At 37.4% G+C, this 24,096-nt stretch overlaps 1 pseudogene; it reads left to right on the top strand.

Annotated features, from left to right (window-relative positions):
- Positions 1 to 24,096, top strand: part of LOC132131371 (von Willebrand factor D and EGF domain-containing protein-like) — a 69,722-nt pseudogene that overhangs the window by 27,904 nt on the left and 17,722 nt on the right.

The raw sequence follows: 24,096 nt of genomic DNA, 5'->3' as shown, positions 1-24,096 counted from the left end.
AACTAGTTACATGTAACGGCGTTACGTAATTTAATTACAAAATTATAGTAACTGTAATTAGTTACAGTTACTACGAAAAAATGAGTAATTAAATTACAGTTACTTATGAAATTTTTTACGATTACAAAGGGGATTACATTTGAATATTTACACACATCCACATACAGATTTAACTGATTTCTTTCCCAAATTGCACTGACTATGGTTCGTAGAATCCAGTCATAAAAACGGAATGCCTAACGCGGACGGAATATGCCACATTTTGGATGACTAAATCAAAAGTAGGTCAGTACACTTGAATCAAAACATGACATCGACTAGTGTCTGTGAATATAAAGCCCCCAAAATGTTATATTTGACTCCTGCACATTTGACATCCTGGAAATCAGGCGCGAACTGGACACCGGGAGAACCGGGACAATTTCGGTGGCCTGGCAGCCGATTTTGCCCCACTATTTAATATCATTATTGTATAATTGCCTGCCGAATGTACTAAAGCGATCATTTGCGAATCCGCCATTTGATAATTAAATCTCTAATAAGTCATGAAGTGTTAGTCATGACTCGCGCGCTCTCCGCGCCTCCGCCAAATGGTTTGGATCAGACTCAGAGTAATCAATGCCAGAGAAAGAGAGAGAGAGAGAGACAGAGAGAGAGAGAGACAGAGAGAGAGAGAGACAGAGAGAGAGAGAGAGTAGAGTGGACTGGGGAAGCGCACAGCTGGAGCAGAGAAGCAGAACTAGTGTTCAGGGTTTCAGGTCAGTTTCATCTGTAAAGATGCTTTTTTGTCTTTGTTTTTTTATTTATTTAATCAAGCAGCAGCACGTTGCTCATCAGTCATCACTCAAAAAAACTATATAAAGGACATCATTATTATCAGTTGTAATGTTACAGTAGGAATTTATCTGAAAAACAATCAGATTTTTTTTTATAGGTTTAGGGGGAGCTACGACAGACAACAACACAACCCTTACGAAAATTAACATTTTAATATTTAACTATAAATCCAGAGAAAATGGTTACTATTGTTTAACTGTGATCACCAAAAATAAAAATTTAAAAATAAATACAAATCCATTTGCAAAAAAAAACAAAAAAACAAGGTTATTTTACTTTTATATAGGCTAAAAAAAGCAAGTCAATTTTTGTAAGGAAAACATGACTCGTGTACAGTATTAGGATTTTTCTATAAAGATATTGTAGTATTGTAGAGTATTGTATTGTATAGTTTTGTTCAATCTTGAGTATTAAAGTCATGAGAGAGATGGATAACAGGGCAAAATAAAGAGACTGAAGAGAAAAATAGAAGTGAAGGTGCAGTTCAGGAGAGAACTTATAATTATTTTGCATGTCCTCAAATTAAAGATTTAAAATAGATAAAAAATAGTTTTGTCCATGAATTTGTTTGTATGAGTTTGAATTTTCCAGTCTGAATTTTTTTCCCAGTCCGCCCCTCCTGTAAATTAATGGCAAAGACATGGTTTGCTTTACTACACATAGGCCTACTGAAGCTCGCAGTGTTTTCAACCCCTGCTGCCTCAATATAGGAGTACACGAGCACATAAACACAATTTCTAGAACTGCTCTGTGTCACTTCATGTGCATTTTACTTATTTTGAGAAAACTATCATCATATACAGAGACAGCAGTTTAAAAAAAACACCAATGTTTAGGAGTTTATTACACAGAATACGACACATGCTTATTAGATAACTGTATTTAAGTTGATGTATATGCTTTTATTTATTATTCTTTAATTTTCACAAATTTACAAAAGTAATCAAAAAGTACTCAAAAGTAATTAGTTACATTACTTTAATAAAGTAATTGAAAAAGTTACACTACTATTCCATTTTAAATAGGGTAACTTGTAATCTGTAACCTATTACATTTCCAAAGTAACCTTCCCAACACTGTCAGCAATAGAAGTAGTTATTAAATTACAAATACAGATGGACATATGAACACATAAGAGAACTCTTAACTTCAGCTAATTGGATCAAGTATTAATTTAAACTGTAATACGTTTACACTTAACTGTAGTGTTCAAACACATTACATTCAGTTCTTTTAAAAGTAAATTATTTCTACACTATTAAAACTACACTATTGGTTTTTTTTAGGTTGTTCCTTTAAGAAAAAAACAAAACCGTTAATATTTGCTGATGTTTTTTTAGCACATGAATGGAATTTGTATCCCTGAAGAGGAAGGGAGAACCAAAGTGTTGTTTCTGAGCTCTAAAGCGGTAGACTGCTCCGTCCCAAGGCTCGGAAACATGGCCGTTGACACGATGGACTTCACGGCCAGAGAGCAGCCCTCTGCCAGATGGGAGATTAAGGTACCTGTCCATCAATCTCAGGGACAGGGATCTGTCCGAGGCTTCATGTGATTGATTTTCCACTGCCATTTTTTGCGGTGACTGAATGAATCAAAATGCCATCATTCTGATAAAAGCAGGCCATCTTTTTCGAAACGTTCCATTGTGATTGAAAGATGAAGCGGCCACTGAATTGAGAACATTGGCGAAATCCAATTATGCAGGAAGTCTCCTTCACAGTTGAGGGTTTTAACGTTTAAAATCAGCTTGAATTTATGCTGGCCGCACGCGCTGTTTGAGGCCAAGCTAAATGACGCGTGCCGAGCGCTTTAAAATATTATATCACAGGCAAAATCATCGAGCCGTGAGATAGAGGAGAGCTTTTCTATTCTGAATGACAGCCATAACAGCAACACAGTCATTTTAGTCTTTTTTATGCTCTGTCAATCCATATAGGAAACCAATCTGGCTTTATCTTTAAGTATATGACTAACATAAACATTAAAAAGTTCGTAAACTCGTAAACAGGTCTTGCGATCATTGACCTCATTGCTTGGTCCCAAAGTGTGGTTTGATCTATGTGTGTACCTGTTAATGAGTGTGTTTACTGATGTAAAAAAAATGGATGGCCTGTGATGAGGAGAATCATTATCATGAATATAAATGTTGAAAGAGCCACGGGGTGTCTCTGAAGGTCAGAGCAAAGACGTATCTGTGAAGTAATACATCTCGAAATCCACCTAAACTCCTGCCCGCATTAATCTCGAAGGCTTGTGGGATTAACACTCACCAAAGGGTGAAGAATTAACCTCGCTTTTGGATTTACACAAACTAGTGCTGCTAAAGACACTCTGTCTGAAGTATTACAAGAAGACGTACTTTTTTGCATCACCTGCCAGTGGCGGATGAGCTAAGACAGTTTACTGGCTGTTTATATTTCTTAATATGCATTTTGCATTATCTTTATTATGCATTTATTTTTTGAGGTTTTTGAGGTTTCTGGTACTTAGGCATTTAAGAAACAGCATCATGTAAAATCAACCACACAATTTGTTTTGTGACAGTTAATGGTCGGTTGACTACACATTAGGCTATAGAACTAGAGGATAGAAACATAGAGGAATAGACAATAATATACATGCCTTAGTATTACTTCATTTACTCAGGATAGGTATCTAAATTTCTCTTATTCTCTTTTCTTCTTCAGGTGGCTAATGATGGTCGTCAGTACAATGAGGGCAAATTTTTAACCCTTTATGATGGGATTTGCCAGCTATGTATGACTGCCTCTGGACTTTGCAAGCTGAAGGTAATGATATTCAGAAAATTATTAGTAACACGTGTGTAAATAGACCTAGTCCTTTGTTTCTCATATTATGTCCACAATTAGCATAGAAAATGTATGCGTGTGGGGGGGGGGGATACACATACACAACTAGTTATTGTATAAATTGTCACTATATTTGCCTTGCCAGAAGAAAACTGAAAAATAAAAAGTTAAAATAGGTAAACTAGGTTGTTGGCCATTTATGACCAAAATACTGTGCTTTGCAATTTAGAGGTGATTATATGTTAAATTATCATGGTTATTCATGATATCATATCATGGTGATTATATATAGTGTCATATATTAAAAATATAATTAAGAACAATTCTGAATATAATTATAATATGAATATACTGTATATTTGATTAATTATATGTATTACAGATCATTAATTTATAGGACATTTTCACAAATGTTAATACATTTCATAATAATTAATATTATTATTAACTATTATATTTGTAAATATAATTAGGAATATATAAATAATTGTATTTTACACAATCATATTTGAGATATTTTTATTTCATATTTATATACATTATTATTATTACATAAATCTGATAACTATTATTTATAGTATTATTATTTTATTTCATATTATTAATACATTAAAACCATTTAGTATGCAAAAAATGCTAGAAACAGTGACATTACAGCTAATGTTTAAAGTTTTGATTTGAAATGTTTGATTTAAATTATTTTATTAAAATGAATTAAAATGAATAAATATATAACTTTAATACATTTTAATATTCAAATATATGAACATAATACATTTCTTAATAAGAATAATTATTATTATAATTATTATAAATTAACATACGTAATATATTTTAATAATAATAATATGTATTCATTCATTAAATATCACAAATATCCACATTTTTATTATCTTAATTTTGAGATACATATAGTTTGATCTGAATTCATAACTAAATATTGTGGGAAAACAATATATAGAAAACTAATTACAGCAATTGTTCAGAAACGTCTCGGTTACGTACGTAACCCTCGTTCCCTGATGGAGGGAATGGAGACGTTATGTCGAACGACATATGGGGTCTCACTTGGGAGGCCAATCATCTCTGAATTTAAGAGAAAACGCCAATGAAAATTGGCTAGTGGATTAACACACCTGAGCCACTCCCCGTGCCACGGGTATAAATAGGGCGACAGGTGCATCCACTCATTAGGTTTTACGCTGAGGAGCCGAGAACGTGTCCCGGCAACAGCGAACGGTTCAAGGTTGTGGCATGGGGACATAACGTCTCCGTTCCCTCCATCAGGGAACGAGGGTTACGTACGTAACCGAGACGTTCCCTATCTGTCGGTCACTACCAGTTATGTCGAACGACATATGGGGTCCTATGGAAAACGCCACAACCTGAACCCCGTCACAACCCTGTGGCGCTGCAATTGTCGACAAGCCCTGGCGTGCCACAAAAGCTACGCTTAAGGTCGTAACCTTCCCAAAGCCCCAGCGCAAATTCACTGACCTTGGTACCGAAGGGGCCAAAGGGTGAGTACATCGCTGCTGGAGAAGGCCACGCTGCTGTTCCGCCCACATAAAGTTAATGGAAGGGATTTCAACCTTCAGAGAAAGATTGCTTCAAATCTTCCCTATTTGTTCTTTCAGCTGGCAAGACAATGGGGAAGCGAGTCTAAGAAAAGGTCGCTACGGAGACCACATCCTACCCGTAGGGAGGTGACATGTGGATATACCGATATGGACTGACCCAGGGGGCAGTACTACATATGGAAGGGGTCTCTGAGGCAGGTCCTACCTTGGAGTAGGGATGGAACGGCTGCCAGAAGAGACTGACAGAACGGGTCTGCCATGGGAAGACACGGGTTTGCCAAGAGGGAAACCTTACCGTGGAAGAATACACATATGGGATTACCTGTAGGGAACCAAGCCATATGAACACCTAGCCCAGTACAGGGGCTGACCGGAACTCCGGGCATGCTAACGCCAGTACTGGGCCTGGCGACAGACTGCTCCGCCAAGTCTGACTGCCGAGGATGCTGGAAGATGCTCGACCAGGGTACGCCAACCGGGGAACTCTACTGGGAGAAGAAAGGCGCTCACATCCCTGTGTTAGGGGGAATGGCGCAGCAAGCGTGACACCCAGCCAGCCCTTCCCGCCAATTACCTGTTACCCAACACACGGGAAGAAACTGGCTCCACACGGAGGTTGTAAAACCTCGCAAAGGAGTTAGGCGTCGCCCAGCCCGCAGCTCGACAGATGTCTTCCCCATTGTCTTGCCGTGCGCCAGTGCATAGGAGGAGGCCACACTCCGTGTGGAGTGGGCCCTCACCCCCAGGGGGCACGGGGAATGGTAAGCCAAGGCGATGGCATCCACTATCCAGTGGGCCAACCTCTGCTTAGAGACAGCCTTCCCCTTCTGCTGACCTCCAAAGCAGACCAGGAGCTGCTCAGAGCTTCTGAAGCTCTGGGTGCGGTCCACGTATATGCAAAGTGCTCTTACGGGACACAGCGACGCCAAGGCTGGATCTGCCTCCTCCAGGGGCAGCGCTTGCAGGTTCACCACCTGGTCTCGGAAGGGAGTGGTGGGAACCTTGGGCACGTATCCAGGCTGGGGTCTCAGGACAACGTGAGAGTAGGCCGGTCCGAACACAAGGCACTCTTCACTTACCGAAAATGCTTGGAGGTCCCCGACCCTCTTGATGGAAGTGAGCGCGATCAGGAGCGCTGTCTTGAGAGACAGGAACTTAAGCTCGATTGGGCACGATGAAGTAAGGGCTGTAAAACCCTATCCTCATCTCGGCTGGAGGGACCGGCTCGATTGCATCCTTCGCCAGCAGGACAGCAATCTCCTCGCGCAAGACAGAGGCATCCCGGACTGCCACCGAAGTCTCGAGCACGCCATTGAACTTGGGAGGTCGCCGGGCGAACTGAATCGCGTAGCCGAGTTGGACCGTCCGGATGAGCCAGCGTGACGGGTTGGGCAGCGAAAGCCACGCTCCCAGACTCCGTACAAGTGGCACCAAAGGGACAGTCGACATACCCGCAGTGGTGCAGCGATGGGGAGTTGTGTCGGAAGGCCCAGAAGGCATTGCGTCCTGAGTTATCACAGCCACACTCCCAGTGTTCCCGGAGAAACTGGCCAGAGACGCGTGGAGAGGCGTTGCGTCTCCGAACCGCAACTTCTCGACCACTGGCGAAAGGGGGCGTCGTGGGTGAGAGTGAGGAGGCTGTGCGTCGCCGTGAGCACTCAGGGCTGGGCGGCCACCTCCATCCTGATGCTCACAGCTGCCCGGGCAAGCACGGCTGTCAAATCTGGGTCCAATTCGGCAGTGGCGACAACACCCGAGGGGGGCAGCCCCGCCGAATCTTCATCCACAGAGGTCAACAGCCCATCCCCGATGATGCAATCGACATCTGATCCCCGGCGGCAAATTGAATGACCCGTTGGGACTGCCATAAGACAGCCCAGCAGAATCACCCAGCAGCCGCACAGGACAAACACTGCGGAAGGGGTAAGAGGTCCGTGGGGCGTGGCCCGGCGGAGAAGCTCTCACTGTCACCTCCAAATCTACCAGAGCACTAGCCGGCGGTCCTCTGCTTGTGACAGAGAAACCGGAACGGGTAGTGACAGAGGGGTCTGCTCCTTTCCCTTTAAGAAAGGAGAGACGCGATCGCAGCGTTGCCATGGTCACACACGCAGTGCGTGCATGAACCATCCACGAACGCGCCTTCAGCGTGCTGAATGCCCAGACACGGAAGACAACGAACGTGGCCGTTGTCAGAGAACAGGAAACGACCGCATCCAGAAGGACGCGGACGAAACGGCGTCTTTAAAAAGACGCGAATCGTCCGCGATTTGCTCTTTTAGGAAATCTGCTCTCTTAGTTGAAGCGCCCAGGGGAATCGCTGAAAGGGACACTGCTGTTTGCGCCGTACCGCCAACCAGAACAGCTTCCCGACACAGCAGATGAATGGCTTTGTGGAGTATAACAGCTTTCATACAACCACTCGGCTCCGAAGCAAAAATCTAATATGTGGATGCACCTGTCGCCCTATTTATACCCGTGGCACGGGGAGTGGCTCAGGTGTGTTAATCCACTAGCCAATTTTCATTGGCGTTTTCTCTTAAATTCAGAGATGATTGGCCTCCTAAGTGAGACCCCATATGTCGTTCAACATAACTCGTAGTGACCGACAGATAGGGAACCCCTGTTCTATTTAAAACCCTTCAAACTGATTTTAACTTCTTTTGAATGAAGATTATTTAAAACCTCCATGATTGTTCTTGCACAACTTCCCTCATGGCCCTTCTGTTCATCCTGCACTTTATATAAACTGTGAGCAATCACACTTCCTACACTAATGGCCTGGATTTTCCACTGGAAAATAAATCGCAGAGGATGCAAGTTTATGGACTCAAAAGGCAAAAAGTCTGTCATGAGCGTTTAGTGTCTTAACTGCTCTCAGTGCGCTGGAAAAACCCAGAGTGTGGATGTGGAAAACAGACAATATTATTCACATCATGGAAACCAGAGACTGATGGAGTAACCGATCCCTTGAGCACCTGATGTCCTCCCCTTCTCTCGCTTTCTTTCTCGGGGTTTTCAGCTGCCACATCGAGTGTAATCTCAGCGTGAGGGATGAGTTATCTAGGTGGATCTGTTTGGTCTGTTTATCTTCTCTGCTTTGCTGTGGCTGTCCTCTGGGCGTTGCAACTTACACGTCCCGCTGGATATTAAAAACTTGCAATATAGAGATTGTATCAGCGCCAGGCTTTATGCTTTGGTGATTTATAGCAAAGACGGCTGAGGTTTATCTCAAAGGTTCGACAGAGGAAGTTGGCTTGAACCGCAGTGGAACCGTGAGCAGAAGCAAAACATCTTCACACTGGTGGATAAAGCCTGGAGCGCTCAACGGCACAATGTATTAACACACACATCCTTTCTTTCTTTCTTTCTTTCTTTCTTTCTTTCTTAAATTTTACCATGAGCAGTGAAAAGGTTGCGAGTTCGATTCCCAGGGAAAGCACAAACTGAAAGTCGCTATAGATAAAAATGTGTACAGGAATTGAATTTTTAGTTGAATTTTTAATTTCTCTCTCTCTCTCTCTCTCTCTCTCTCTCTCTCTCTCTCGTTTCCGGTTACGCGTGCACGTGCGTGGGTGAGTGACCGAGAGGTGTGTGAGCGTCTGAGTGAGCGCTGAGGGTTTTTTTCTCTTTAAGTTTTCCCTTTCATCTCTTTTTTTTTTGCGGGTCCCTTAATGCTTTAAGGGCGATTTTTTTCTTAACTCTGTGTGTTAAGTGCTGCTGAAATGGGGACGTATTCTGATGGTCTTTCATTGTTAACTGCCCGGCATGGATGTAAATGCATGCCGGATGAATCAATCACAGTTGAAGATGTTTTAAATGCGATTAGAGTTGATTTAGGTGCGAGTAATATCTTATCGGCATCTAGAATTAATAAAGCCATTGTTGTTTTTCTAAAAGAAGAGTCGATGGTAGATGATTTGGTTGAGCGTGGTTTATCTGTGGGGAATGTTTTCGTGTCAGTTTTTCCGCTATCTAATCTGGCAAAGAAAGTGATGTTATCTAATGTACCCCCGTTTATTTCTAACGACTCATTAGAACGCTTACTTGTTCGCTACAGTAAATTAGTGGGACCAATAAAGATGATTCCTCTTGGCCTAAAAAACCCTGATTTGAAACATATAATGTCTTTTAGACGCCAAACACATATGGTGTTGAATGCGTATTTTCAATCTTTAAAGGTTTCTGCAAAGATTACTGTGCAAGGCAAGGGTTACACAATATTTATTAGTACAGAATCGATGAAATGTTTCAATTGCGCCAGATATGGACATATAAAGCAGGCATGCCCTTTACTTGTTGAGGCTGTGAGTGTGGTTGAAAATGGGGATGAACCTGCTAACACACAGCAAGTAACCCCAGCTACAGAAAACCATAGTGTGGGTGAGAGCATCAATGAAAATAATGAAGATGTAGAACAAGTTGCAACGATGTGACTGTCTGGTGATAGAGATCATCAAATTGAATCTGAATCACTAAGTAATGTGAGTGCAAATGAACAGTCTGTTGAGACACTTTAAATAATAATAAATATAAAATATAAATAATAGATAAATAATTTCCTTGCTGCCACATTTAATCAGCGAAGACCCAAAATAGAGGGTTTTTTTTTCCTGATTTACAACTTTTTGTTGAATCTGTTGCTGTGGCGATGAGAAAATCTACACTTGAGAAAATTGACCAGCCTAAATGATACAGACTTTATGGAATACATGAGTACTGTTAGGCAAAAATTGAAAATTTGTCATAAAAAATAAATATATAGTCATGTTTATGTATGCATTTAGTTTTTTCCTTTTTTTCCCCCTCCTTTTTATTAACCATATGACATCTTTAAATATAGGGACCTTCAATATCAATGGATGTCGGGGCACAGCCAAGAGAGCTGTTTTATTTGATTATTTAATCTTAAAAAAAGCAGATATTGTCTTGCTTCAAGAAACCCACAGACGTACAAAATCAGACACACTGGGCTAGAGATTGGATGGGCAATGCTTCATTGAGCCATGGAACTAATTTAAGTGCAGGTGTTACCATACTCTTCTCGTCCCGTATTGGTAATCAACCAGTAACGGTAGAAATTATGCCTGGTTGATATTACCCTTGGTGGAATTGATTATACTTTCTTTAATGTTTATGCAGTGTTGGTAAGGAGCGTGTATTATTTTTTGGAAAACTTTCTGATGCCCTCTTACAGTGCCCTCAAGATAATATTGTTGTAATGTGGGGGGGGGGGTTAACTGTACAATTAATCAATTTTTAGATAGGAATCACGATGAACCCCATCCATGGTCTGCAGGAATTTTGAAAAATCTGATTGACTATCATGACTTTGTTGATGTATGGAGGGAGGCTTTTCCTGGGGTTAGACAATATACTTTGGTCTATTTGAGAAATTCAAATAGATAGTCTGGGGCCAGATTGGATCGTTTCTATGTTAAAAAACACATAGAGATAGGTTCTTTTAATATTTGTATTTCTCCTTCTTTTCTCTCTGATCACCATTTTTGTTCAATATCTGTTTCTGTTGTATCTTCTCAAATCTATAAATCACAGTGGTGTTTCAATAATAGACTTTTACAAGATCACAATTTCCTTCAATCTTTCAATCTTTTCTGGGAATCTTGGAGAGAAAAGAGAGATAGTTTTCAATTATTAAGTCAATGGTGGGAAATTTGCAAAGTCCATATAAAGATCTTTTGCCAACAATACAATGCAGAAAGTATCGGAAGCTTGAAAGATGAAATGAAGATTCTTGAACAGAGCATCCTTGAACAAAGCACCAAAAATGCTTCGGATGATTTAACTTCTGTTGATCACATCACAGAGAATAAGCTTCTGTTGAAAAATCTGTTGGAGGAAAGAGGAAAATTAGCTTTTTTAAGAACTAGATTTTCCCAACTTAATGAAATGGACATTCCCACCCCATTTTTTTTTTTGGACTTGAAAAAAAGCAAAAGGAGCAAAAACAATTTCATCAATTGAAACTTCCAAATGGCCGAGTGACAACAAATCAACAAGAGATCCAATCTCATGCAATTTCTTTTTATGAGGACTTGTATTGTTCTGACCAGTGTGATGATCTAACAACAGACCAATTTTTACATGAATTGGCAAACATCTCAGAGGAGGAGAGGATAGAGCTTGACAATCCTTTAACCTTTTCCGAGGTTTCACAGGCTGTTCAGGAGTTGAGCCTCGGGAAGTCACCTGGGTTGGATGGGCTTTCAGTGGAATTTTTTTAATCCTTTTGGAGTCTAATGGGGCAGGATTTATATGATGTTTTTGTAGCATGCATTAATGGAGGGACTCTACCTTTAAGTGGCCGGAGAGCAATGTTAACATTGATCACCAAAAAAGGAGACCTTGGATGCCTAAAAAATTGGAGACTTTCCAAAAATTAGAATTTTGGTTAGAGTCATTATTACTGTTGCAAAAAGACATAAGCTGGACATTGGTTTGCTTTCTCTGGACCAGGAGAAGGCTTTTGACCGTGTAGACCACCACTATATGTTTAAGACACTGGAAACTTTTGGATTTGGTCCATATTTTGTATCTTGTATTAAGCTGCTGTATAATGATGTTTATAGTATGCTTAAGATTAATGGATCTTTTTTTTTACATCTTTTTTGTTGGGTGATTTGATTGATTTAAGTAGAGGCCAATGGAGAACTTTATAGTCACTTGCTGATCAAGTTGGCTTTAATTCTCTTAGAGTAATTGATGGTTTTTTTAGGGGGTTGAAATCATCTATTCCTCTATCATTTGGTCAATCTGTCAATCATGTTTTGGAGAATGGTTTTGTATTGATGAACTTCCCTAAGTTAAAGGTGGTTCCCAGAGAATGTGGCATTGATGAGACTGGTTATGTTTCCTTATTAAAAGGTTATGGAGAATTGACCTCTGATTGTATAGGAAAAAAATACTATACCACATATGCGTTAAAACTTTACATGTTGGTCAGTTGAAAGAAAAAGTTGATACTAAATGGAGATCTCAACTATCTATACCTGAAAATATTCTTCCCTCCTGGAGACTTCTGTATAAACCTCCAATTTCTAAGAGATGTGGTGATCTGCAATGGAGATTGATCCATTGTGTCCTAGCAACAAATAAGGTTATTGCAAAAATGAATGAAAATGTTACTTCGATTTGCCCATTTTGTGATGCTATTGATACAATTTTTCATATGTTTTGTGACTGCTCTAGACTTTATTTTTGTACTGTTGGAAAGAATTATATCTAAATTGGGGTTCCTATTTATTTTAGGCTGTTGTTATAAGAAACCTGGAAAAGAACAATGTGTACTTGCTAATTTTGTCGTAGGTCAAGCTAAATATGGCAGTTTTGAAGTCTCATCAAGAAAAAAACGCAGGCAGAGATGTTTGTATGGTGGCTTTATTCAAATCCTTAGTGGAATCACGAGTGATTATAGAATATACATATTACAAGCATATTAATAATGTTCTTTTTTTAAATGGAGATGGTGTGTTAAGGAAGCACTGGTTATAGTGAATGATAATGGGGGGTTGTTTTTTAATTGGAAATTTTGGTAATGCTAGTATTTATTTATTTAAAAAGAGGAAATGTGTGTAATGTGATTGTGATGTAATAATGTATATCCAAAAAAAAAAAAAAAGTTTTTTTTTTTAACTATGGTGAATAAAAAAATGCCGTGTAAAAGTCAAAAAGTCTCTCTCTCTCTCTCTCTCTCTCTCTCTCTCTCTCTCTCTCTCTCTCTATATATATATATATATAATTGTTTTTTTATTGTCTTTTCAATTTAGTTTACTTTTCATTATTTCACTCTATTATTGTTATTTTTTTGTTTTTACCTTTGTTTTTCTACTTTTAGTTTTGCTTTAGGTTTTAGTAAATGGAAAACAATGGTGTAGGATTTACAATTTTGAAAAAAATTATTACAGTTTGTTTGTTTGTTTGTTTATTTTAGTTTTAGAGCTGTAATTTTTTTTGCATTTTACAGTGCATTTATTTGTTTATTTTCAAATTAGTTTTGTTTTCATTAGTTTGTACTCTAGCATTTAGTTTTCTTTACCTAGTTTTAGTTTTCTTCTTTTATTTCATTTTTGTTTCAATTATAGTTTAGTTTAGTATCATTTGAGATTTTTTATTTTATTTTATTTTATTCATGTTTAATACAGGTACATTGTTTTTATTAACTAAAACTATAAAATGCTATACAAATATTTTTTAATAAATGAAATTAAAATATACAAATTTAATGCAAAATTGTAACGCATAATAAATGAAAATTAGAAATTAGAAGGCATAACACACCTCTCTTTCTCTCTGTCTCTGTCTCTCTCTCTCTCTCTCTCTCTCTCTCTCTGTCTCTCTCTCTCTCTCTCTCTCTCTCTCTCTCTCTCTCTCTCTCTCTCTCTCTCTGTCTCTCTCTCTCTGTCTCTCTCTCTCTATCTCTCTCTCTCTCAGGAGAGGACGTGTAATATAGATGGGATGTGTTTTGCTGAAGGAGAATCTAACCCTTCTGTTCCCTGTCTCATGTGTAACTCCACCACCTCTAAATACACCTGGTCCGTTAATCAAGGTAAACACAGTCGACATGAAAGCAAACTGAGATCTGATGGCATTAGCACACATTATTGAACACTATCTGTACCTGTAGACACTCACACAGCACATTATTAAGCTGCAAATTAATTACAAGGTTCAGCAGCCCTGGGACTCGACCCAACAACCTTCTGCAGCACAATCTAATTTAAAGCTAATTTAATGCAAATAAAAGTAATCCAATTAACATAAAGATACAAAATACAAGCTGTAGTCTAATATTTAATAACAATGCTTCAGATACATATGTGCATATGTAGGTAGAGGTGGGTTTGAATCTCATTCCAGCTATGTAAAAAAGCTTTTAACCCTCTATGGTACACATTATGTTCTAACCATGAAATATTTTTTTTTAAATAAGTTTTTATTACATGAAATAGCTTCAATTATACAAATCCAAAAAAAAAAAATGTTGACATTTTTTTGGGGGGGATATTTAGGAAAACGTTGCCATATGGCAACAGTGTACCTCAATGGAAAATGGCCAGAAAAGTATACTTTATACTTGGAACTCATGCAAACCAAAAGTAAGTAGTTTCCTATCATTTAACCTTCAAAATGGTACTTAAAAGTATTGTAATGCTTGCAAACGGACAAAAAAATAGCTTTTGTACCATGTATACATATCAAATTCATCAACTTTTTATTATTTTACATCCACAAAGTTTCCAACAATAAAAACAAGTCTTTTTGAAAGTATTTTATACAAGTTAAGTAAATGTATGGTAGCTTGGAACATGCAGTAATACCATGTAGAACATGAAAACATAAAATACAGGTATTACGATAGGTGGCTCCCTGAAGCAAAGTGAAAAGTGAAAGTTGTGACATTTGCCAAGTATGGTAACCAGGGGCGGACTGGCCATCAGGAGCACCGGGACATTTCCCGATGTCCTGACGGTCATTCTGGCCTGCCGCCTGCCGCTGTGAGTGTGCAGTCGATCAGACTGACGTGGCTGGTATGTAACTGCGGATTAATTGACGGTCTTGAAAATGACACCACCACATGACCAAACATCAGCGAAGCACTGCCTAATTGGCTATATAGAGAGGCAGGCTTTATCTTAGAAAATCGCGCAAAAAATGGAGCCGTAAACACAAAGGAGGAGCAGAGAGGGAAAGCATAAAAAGGAGAAAAGCCCTGGCCACAGATGCGCCAATCCCAGCCATGTTCGCCAGTAAGGGAGAAGGTCGGTCAGAATTACATTTATATTTACTAGGGATGGGACGGTTCATTGAAAAAACCGAACCGTTCAGTTCACCACACACGGTTCGGCACGCGCTGGGACCGCTGATCAACTTAAATCTAACAAAGCATCTGTAATATGGTTTACTATAAATAACACGTAAAACAAACAGGGTTCAGCTAATATATGTTTCTGCTGATGGAAGCGCATTCTGGATTCCCAGACATTACAAAAGCGATGAAAAAAAACCTGGGCAAATCGTTCAATACTAATACGAACACTGTATCAGTGCATTCTCTTAAAGTGACAGTCTTTATATTAATCGAACAGCAACAACAAAGAAATCACTCACTGCTCTTGATTAAAAAGGTTTTATAACTTCAATAAAGAATAATCTTTAATTTATAGTCCAAAATGCAATGCTGTTTTACATTTGATTACTTTATTTAATTTCTGTACCTAAAAACTAATGCAAGACCTACCTATAAAACCCTGAAAGTCAGTTTATTTTATTTGTATCTTTACTCTATTGTATTTATTTGTGCTGTTGCTTGTAGTTAGAATATTCTTAATAATATGATAATATATATATTTTTTGAAAGAATAGTTTTTCCATAAACATAGCACATACAACGGTACCGAACCATGACTCTAAAACCGTGAAACAAACCGAACTGTGAAAAAATTGAACTGTTCCACCCTAATATTTACATAATCATTTGGCAGACGGACGCTTTCATTCAAAGCGACTTACAATAGATAAAATCTATTTTAAAAAAATAAATAAAAAATATAGATAGATATAGATATGTATTAAAAATGTATATAATGATAGATGTTTTAAAAGAGCATCTTAATGACAAACTAGCACACTGTTTCACATATGTCACCTTTTGTCAATGTCACCTTTATTTATATAGCGCTTTAAACAAAATACATTGCGTCAAAGCAACTGAACAACATTCATTAGGAAAACAGTGTCAATAATGCAAAAATGATAGTTAAAGGCAGTTCATCATTGGATTCAGTGATGTCATCTCTGTTCAGTTAAATAGTGTCTGTGCATTTATTTGCAATCAAGTCAACGATATCGCTGTAGATGAAGTGTCCCCAACTAAGCAAGCCAGAGGCGACAGCGGCAAGGAACCGAAACTCCATCGGTGACAGAATGGAGAAAAAAACCTTTGGAGAAACCAGGCTCAGTTCTCCTCTGACCAGACGAAACCAGTAGTTCAATTCCAGGCTGCAGCAAAGTCAGATTGTGCAGAAGAATCATCTGTTTCCTGTGGTCTTGTCCTGGTGCTCCTCTGAGACAAGGTCTTTACAGGGGATCTGTATCTGGGGCTCTAGTTGTCCTGGTCTCCTCTGTCTTTCAGGGATGTAGAGGTCCTTTCTAGGTGCTGATCCACCATCTGGTCTGGATACGTACTGGATCCGGGTGACTGCAGTGACCCTCTGATCTGGACACAGACTGGATCTGGTGGCCACGGTGACCTCTGAACAAGAGAGAAACAGACAAATATTAGCGTAGATGCCATTCTTCTAATGATGTAGCAAGTACATAGGTTGTTATTGGAAGTGTTTCCGGTTCCGGTTTACCTAATTAATGCAGCCTAAAAATCCTTTAACGGATTTGGATAATAAAAGCATATTAGTATGTTATGTGTATATATGGGGATACAGTATTTTTTTAGTGCCAAAATTGACCAAAAATTGATTTTCCATTTCTAGCCTACAATATGTAGCCTAGTGTACAATGCTTATTTATTTATTTTGAAGGTGACGAAGGAAGCAACAGTAGCACTAGTGCTGCTAGTGCTCCTGCTGTTGAACAAGAGAGGGTGGACAGTTCAGCTTTTGAGTCAGAGCACGAACCTTCAGCTTAAGTTTAAGCTATTAGCAAAACTAAACATGCTGGCTATACTCTTAGAAAAATATGAGCTTTTATGATTTATAAGGTCATCAGTACTAGGACTGTGATCATTGGGACATACAATTGATGGCTGCATAATTAATATAGATTATTGAAAGTGCTTATTTCATATTGCAGAGAAACTTAATGGGCAGAGTGAGAGAGAGGGGGATTCAGGGAAAGATGATAGAGACAGTGAATGCCTTGATACTTCTTGATACTTCATTTGATTATTTTACCCGTCCACAGTCTAAGGATTTTGATTTATTTTTTAAGTATAACCCAATTCAAACAACTGAAAGAGCCAAAGAGTTTAGCAGTCTGGGGGACACATGAATTGGGTGTTGGTGACTGCAGCAACAGAGGTGGCCTGGGGTGGTGTCAAATTCCCGGCCTGATTTACTGTCCCAGTCCACCACTGATGGTAACCCATACTCAGAACTGTTGCTCTGCATTTAACCCATCCAAGTGCACAAACACAGCAGTGAGAAGTGAACACACACCCGGAGCAGTGGGCAGCTATAGATCGAGGACCGGGGGAGCAACTGGGGGTTCAGTTTATCCCAGTCCATCCATGTGCACCTGTCTCAATCCAACTCATGTCACATTTCATGACATCCCATGAAACTGCAAAAAGCAGTTCTTTTCAGCTGTGATGCAAAGGTGCAAGTCACATTTTCTGCACTTCATGTGGACGATCCCCCTGCAGCCAGGGTATTTCCACCTCCCTTTCATCTCCATGAAAGGCCAACTCTGCACTCTTCCTATTGCCCTTTCCATAAAATATAGCTGTATTAATTTTCTGAAAAGAAGACATAATTTTGTTATTTATACATAAATACAACTAAACTACAATAAAAATCATTCAAATAATTAAATAACTGTGATAATTTTATTGATGCTACTATCTATGAAAAATCCCAATGGGGAAATACATTACTGAAATTCCACTGTGGTACAGTGTTGCCATATGGCAACGCACCTATTTTTCCATAGTGGTACAGAGTTGCCATATGGCAACCTTGATATTTTCTTAATTTACAGTAAAACTATGTTAGAAAAAATTGATTTATGAATTAAAATATCTAATTTACTTAACAAAGATGTTGCAAAAAAATCCCCCTTGAGAAAACATGTTTAGAAATTAGGTTAATAGAGCAATTTCTGGAGCACTTCAACAGGTGTCTTCTGTGTCAGGGTGACATTGCGAAAAGGAGTTTTGGAGGACATTCAGTTGTCATGTGACTTAAAAACAGCACATCATTGGCTACCGATTGGCCTACCCTTTTAATTCCCTTAAAGGGTTAGTTCACCCAGATAGCAAAATTATGTAATTAATAACTTACCCACATGTTGTTTCAAACCCGTAAGACCTCCGTTTATCTTTGGAACACAGTTTAAGATATTTTAGATTTAGTCCGAGAGCTCTCAGTCCCTCCATTGAAGCTGTGTGTACGGTATACTGTCCATTTCCAGAAAGGTAAGAAAAACATCATCAAAGTAGTCCATGTGACATCAGATGGTCAGTTAGAATTTTTTGAAGCATCGAAAATACATTTTGGTCCAAAAATAGCAAAAACTACAACTTTATTCAGCATTGTCTTCTCTTCCGTGTCTGTTGTGAGAGAGTTCAAAACAAAGCAGTCTGGATATCCGGTTCGCGAACGAATCATTCAGTTCACCAAATCGAATCGTTTTAAACGGTTCGCATCTCTAATACGCATTAATCCACAAATGACTTAAGCTGTTAACTTTTTTAATGTGGCTGACACTCCCTCTGAGTTCAAACAATCCAATATCATGTACTCAAACAGTACACTGACTGAACTGCTGTGAAGAGAGAACTGAAGATGAACACCGAGCCGAGCCAGATAAGAAGAATCGAGGAGCTGATGATACTACGCATGTGTGATTCAGCGTGAAACAGACTGACACACAGAGCGTCTGAACCGAACTGATTCTTTTGGTGATTGATTCTGAACTGATTCTGTGCTAGTGTTATGAGCGCGGGTAAACCGAAGGCATGAATGAAGGGCAATCATCGCATATGACACCATTATGTCGAGCGCAAAAGAACCGGTGAACCGTTTTCTTCAACCGGTTTATTGAATCGAACTGTCCGAAAGAACTACTGGTGATCCGAAAACCGATGCAACCGGTTCTTGACTCGTGAACGAGTCAGTCTTTTGTACGTTATCTGGCTCGGCTCGGTGTTCATCTTCAGTTCTCTCTTCACAGTATACCGTACACACAGCTTCAATGGAGGGACTGAGAGCTCTCGGACTAAATCTAAAATATCTTAAACTGTGTTCCAAAGATAAACGGAGGTCTTACTGGTTTGGAACAAAATGAGGGTAAGTTATTAATTACATAATTTTTCTATCTGGGTGAACTAACCCTTTAATGTGATATATCGTAGTTTTTTCAAAATAACAAGGAAATGAGTATAAATTAATTTTTGCCTTATGGCAACTCCGTACCATAGAGGGTTAAGAAAAAATAAATAGAACTGTTTGGACTGACTAAATGTGACATTTACAATGTTTATTTAATTGAACATTTGTGTGAGGTGTTTACTCTGTCGGATATAATCAAACTGTAAAAGGAAGTATAGGGTAGATCTGAAAAGACTTGCTATCTTGCTACTACTTTCAGTATGTTTGAAGTTAAAAGCCCACATCTTACAGACCTTATTACAGCAGCTAAACAGAGACGGTATATGGCAAGTCAGCTGGAAAAGGCTCGCTGTGACTTTCAATTAGCTGACATTAGATTTTCGGATTTTACAGCCTTGTAAAATAGCACACTGCGAAGACTGATGTGTAATATTTCATGAGGTTCTTTTAAATACTGTTTTCATCTCAGGAGACCTACAGGATATGGATGAAGAATTGGACTGTCCTGGGATGTTTTATTATGGCAATGAGAACAGTAGTGAATTTACCATCATTAAGAGATGTTGTTGACCAGGATGCAAAGTGGCATACACATGAATGTGGTTTTACTGTGATAAAAACACACTGGTGCACACCCTTGTGTCTTATTGATTTTATTTGCCATTATATGCCAGGTGATTTTATAAATCCAATAAAAATATAAATAAATAAATAACAATAAAAAAACTATAAAATACAATAAAGAACTGTATTGTTGTAATGAATGTGTTTATTATTTTTAATCATTCATGATTAATATTAACAATAACTAAAATGTATTATTATTATTATTATTATTATTAAATAATATAAGATTTTATTAATATATTATTATTTATTCATATATTAATATATTTAATTAAATATATTTCATATATATATAATAAGCAATTGTTTATAAATTGCTTATTAATTAATTACTATTATTTTGCTTATACTACTACTGCTAATAATTATTATTAATTTCACCACAATAAAGCTATAATATAATGCATAATATATATTAAAATATCTGATATTATTCATATAATTTAATATGCCATAATTGAGTACAATATTACTTTACCACTACTATTTACAATAATACTACTAGTACAACTAATAATAATAATTATTATTATTATTATTATTGTTGTTGTTGTTGTTGTTGTTGTTGAAATAATTCATGAAAATATATTAGGAAGTATATGTGTATAATAATAATAATAATAATAATAATACTATATTTTATTTTTCTTATGTAATATTATTGTTATCAGTATTGTTTTAAGTAGTATAGAATTATTAACAAATATTATACGTTTAAATAATATCAATATACCAATCAATAATTATAGCGTTTTTATGTAAATTCGTATTTTTCAGAATGATGTCCGTAAACAATTGTAATATTGCATATTATTTTAACTGTATTAATGTAATTCAGCTGATGTGCAATAAACCATGTTTTCAAACGTATCTTTTTGTTTATGGCTTTTTAATTAAGATTTATTAACCTTTTTTCAATTATCTATCCGAGTCACATTTAAAAATGATACATCTAAGAGGTTTTACTATATGTATAGGGATAATTATAACATGGTAGAGCATTGCGTTAGCAGCGCAAAAGGTTGTGGGTTTGGTAAAAAAAAATGTTAGCCTGAATGCACTGTAATTTGCTTTGGATAAAAGCCTCTCATAAATGTAAATGTATGGGGATTTACTATATGTTTTCAAAAAAAATAAATAAATCTTTGCAAGTATAGCAAAACAAATACACACATGATTTTTTTATTGGCCAGTTCTTTAGGAATCATGTTGCATTTGGGCACAAACACCCTCTTCTTTAGCCACACATCCAACTCCACACCACTGTGTTGAGAGAGAGAAAGAGAGAGAAAGAGATAGCGAGAGAGATGACAGCAAACATCCTTCTGTTTGCCTGCGCTTCAAATGAGGGTGGGACTGATGCTATCAGAGTCTTCACACACATTCAGCTTTAAAGATCTTCAGCTTTAAGATTACAACCATTCACCTCACACCCATTTATCTTCTGCTAGTTATGTCCGACGCGCTTTCTGCCGTGCTTCCTTCAGCTTTCTGTGGCAAAACTGAGAGTCCGTTCATACAGACAAATTCAGACGAGATGATCATCAGAGGAAAATCTCGAAATTGAGTATTTGTACTGTAACAGAACCCTTACATATCTGAGGAAATCTGTGTGAAATAGACATCAGACCATTCTGAAACAATTAGCATGCATTTTTAAAAATTGGTTTGAATACTTGCATTTATGAGAATAGCAGTAGTATTTTTATTGGTATTTTTGTTTGGCTTTGGGTTTATTTACTTTGTCAGAACAGATTTATGGATCCATTTTATTGTTAGTCAACATTTCCCAGCCAGAAACTCACAAGCTCATATACTTCATGCTGCTCGTGGATGAGATTTTGAATACGAGTAACATATTGGTGCAGAAAATGCTTTCATATTTCAAGACTAGGGTTTTGTTGTGGATAATTGCGTGTCACTTAAGATGGATATTTTTGCTCTGTGTTGCTGATTTTGTTTGTCAAGTTTCATACAGAACAAGAAGTGGGAAATAACCGTTGGATACGAATGCACAATGCTGTAAATCAGATTGTATCCCGCATATGTCATCATGCCAGATATTACAAAACGAGATTTTCTTTTTGTGCCTGTTTCTTCCATGTGAGGCATTTCTCATTTGGCTTTCTGAAATAACATGACCAAAATCATATTTTAGGTGTGTGTGTGTGCGTGTGTGTGTGTGCGTGCGTGCGTGCGTGCGTGCGTGTGTGTGTGTGTGTATGTGTGATTTATAACGTGATTAAAAATTAAAAATAAAAATACATTCTATAAAATTTTACTTGTAAATAGCTTGTAAATATTGCTTTCTGAAAGAACAAAGCAATGATGAAATGCATGTACTGATTTTTCACATATTTGCTTATTTTTATGTTATGTTTGATATGTTTAATGAAATTTGTAATAATAAAAATATATATTTTTTTTCATTTAAATTAATTTACAATTGGACTTTTAATTAACGGATAATGATAATAAAACCGTTAATTTAGTCAAATAAAACTGTATTTCAGTCCAAGTACAATGAACTAAGATTAATAAAAATGACATTGATAAATATTATCAGACAAAATCATTGTCTGAAAATCAGCTCTAACTGATGATTCATTCACCTTATTCTCGCTTGCATTTCTCCTCTCATTTCCTCAGCTAATCATGCACCAACCTTCCACACGCCGCGGGACGGCCTGCAGACCTTTGTAGGTGAGAACTTTGTGTACCAATTCACAGCCACGGACCCCGAGGGCTCGGCCCCGCTCTTCCAGCTGGAGAGAGGGCCCCCCGGGGCCTCAATTTCCCCGGCCGGTCTCCTCATCTGGAAAGTGGACGAGGAGGAAATGCACAGTTTTCAATTTACTGTGTCTGATGAGTGCGATGCCCAGAGCAGATTTACCGTGGAGGTGAGAGACATTGACAAACTGACGCCCGACTGATTTTTATGTTTTGGTGAAACGAGATGCAAACTTTGGTTTTGTAGAAATAATGATTCAAGCCACTTCTGGGATGTCAAAAAATGTTTTGTGTGTTATCTGTGCACCCTCATGTCACTTCAAACCAGCATGCTGTTATTTTTGTCTAAGTAATTATTAAGTCAGTGTGGTAAAAAAAGAAGAAGAAAGATTTAAGTAGTTATTATTGAATAAATAAATAAATACATAAAAAATTGAAGTGTGTATATATATACACAAACTTTTATATTTTTTATATTTTATGCTTCAAATGTTTAAATTCTTAAATATTTATAAATAAATATATATATTTATAATTATGAAAAGTACTTGATTGCATTTAGATTAATAATATAATTATTTATTTGTATTTTTTATTACAATATAGTAACAATATAAATATAAATGAAAAAAAAAACATTCTGAAATTACATGGCCAAAGCTATTTTATTTATTTATTTGAAAATTAAATATAAATGATATGTTTAAATTAATAATCATTTATAATAGTAAGAGTGATTAAAAACTGTTTATAAAAATACTGTAAAAAATAAAAACCCTTTTGATATTATTAAATAAATATTTATTACAATAATTAAAAACTATATTTTAGTAGCATATAAACATAATGTTGTATGACATCACATTTTATTGTGCGAGTTTAAGCAGTAATGATATATGCTCTCTTAAACTGTTTTTGCCCTCTTATGTAAAATTTGGAAAATCTGATTCATCTTTGTGAATCAATTTGTTCAACGCTTTGGATAAAAGTGTCTTTTAAATGACTAAATGTAAATGCCAAGTTTGTATATTCACCTATTTCATGATCTTTTCCAAAGATTTGAAATTATTCATAGAAAGATCAAATGAATCTTTGAAACAGTACTGGAATATGGTCCTGAAAGGCCTTTCTTCAACTTTAAACAACAAATGATTGGCCTAGATGATATTAGACAAGTCAAAATGGTACTTTGTTGCATGTATTGGTTGACTACCATGGTACAGCCTTATCTTTTCTTTTCTTCTTATCATGGCAGGAGTACAGCAGAACTCAGCTGCCCAGATTTCCCTGAGTCTTGTGTCACAGCAATGTGGTGCAACGAAATCCAAACGTCCTCTCCATCTCCTCTGTGGAACCTAGACAGCTAACAAGCATCTGCTTCCTTCCTCCTAGTGCTTATTAAAGACTGTCTGAGTTTGACAGATACAGTC

This window comes from Carassius carassius, chromosome 48 (assembly GCF_963082965.1).
Source record: "Carassius carassius chromosome 48, fCarCar2.1, whole genome shotgun sequence".
Taxonomy (NCBI): Eukaryota; Metazoa; Chordata; class Actinopteri; order Cypriniformes; family Cyprinidae; genus Carassius; species Carassius carassius.
This window is presented reverse-complemented; position numbering and strand designations above follow the sequence as displayed.